Source organism: Lipotes vexillifer, unplaced genomic scaffold, assembly GCF_000442215.2.
Source record: "Lipotes vexillifer unplaced genomic scaffold, Lipotes_vexillifer_v1.1 scaffold611, whole genome shotgun sequence".
Classification (NCBI taxonomy): domain Eukaryota; kingdom Metazoa; phylum Chordata; class Mammalia; order Artiodactyla; family Lipotidae; genus Lipotes; species Lipotes vexillifer.
The window spans coordinates 751,278-752,442 of record NW_006785619.1 but is presented as its reverse complement, the minus strand read 5'-3'; the positions used below and the strand labels follow the sequence as shown (position 1 = coordinate 752,442).

Below are 1,165 nucleotides of genomic sequence, written 5' to 3'. Positions count from 1 at the left end.
TCTTCCGATGCCTCCGGGCACTCCCCTGGTTGGCCCTCCAGGAGATTCTCCGTCGAGGCCGCTAGTAGCCCCCAGAGATTCCTGCTTCTCCATGGCACCACTAGGGGGCCACTCTCAGCTACCCCGCCCCGGCTCCCTGCACCACATAGCCCCGCCCCCACCGCGGCGGGCGGGGGACGCTTATGCTAGGCCTGGGTCCCCTCCCCCACTGCTCCCTGGAGCCGCGGGGGACGGATTCAAAACTGTATAGGGACCTCGGGCTGGGAGCCTCTCCGCTTGCCCCTCCTCTCCTGTCCCACCCTAAGACTTTTCTTTGTCTCTGGGATTTGTTCCCGCCTTTCTCCCCTATAACTGCCCTCATCCGAATTATCCAATCGTAGTCAGGGGTCCTGGCCGTGGGGCGTGAAGCCTAATTGTGACGTCACAGTCCTCCAAGCTTAGCGTGAGCATCGAGGGAGTTGTACTGGGGGTTTGTTGACAGCTCTGGGGGAATCTTTGGGGAATGTCAGCACCGTTGCTTGAAACTTCCTGCCGGGGTTCCTTTGGATTCTTTATTCGTGGCTTTAAAACCTAAGTTTGGTTGGACTGGAGTTCAAGATAGGCTTGACTAGAAACATCCGCGAGCTCTTTCCCCCCAAAGCCGGGCCGCTCTGCCTCTGGGAGAGTTGTGATACAAAGTGGAGGGACTGCGACACTCTAGAAAGACATAACCGGTCTCAGTGGTAGGCAGAGCAGATATTTTCATTTAAAAAGCTACCAGTTCCCTGCTCTGGGAGCTCAGAGTTCGCTCACACCGCTTCGAAACGAGCGGAGCGAAGGAAAGGCCCCTCCTTCCCTTGCCGTAAAGCGAATACTTCAAGGTGTTGCCTGCCTCGACGAAGGCGGGGTCGTCGGTGCAGCTGTCGCAAAGCTGAAAGTGTTTGGGCACCAACTCCCCCCGTCGCGTCGTAAAGATGCCTGCGGCAGTCGTTTCTCCCACTGTCGCAAAAGCTCCTGGCCCGTCTTCGTCCCTCTGGAGCCACTCCGTCACCTCGCCCGTGTCGTAAAGCAAACCTGCCCGACCCTGTCGTCCTTTCTCTTCCCACCGTGGTAGTCCTTAGTTCCCTAACCCGGGATGCTTTATTGCCCGGCACTGCCGTAAAGCATATCTGGCCGCAACCCCCCC

General features: G+C 58.3%; 1 protein-coding gene across 1 annotated transcript in view; it reads left to right on the top strand.

Annotated features, from left to right (window-relative positions):
- NEURL4 (neuralized E3 ubiquitin protein ligase 4) overlaps positions 1-1,165 on the top strand; it is a 14,337-nt gene that overhangs the window by 408 nt on the left and 12,764 nt on the right. The window lies entirely within an intron of this gene.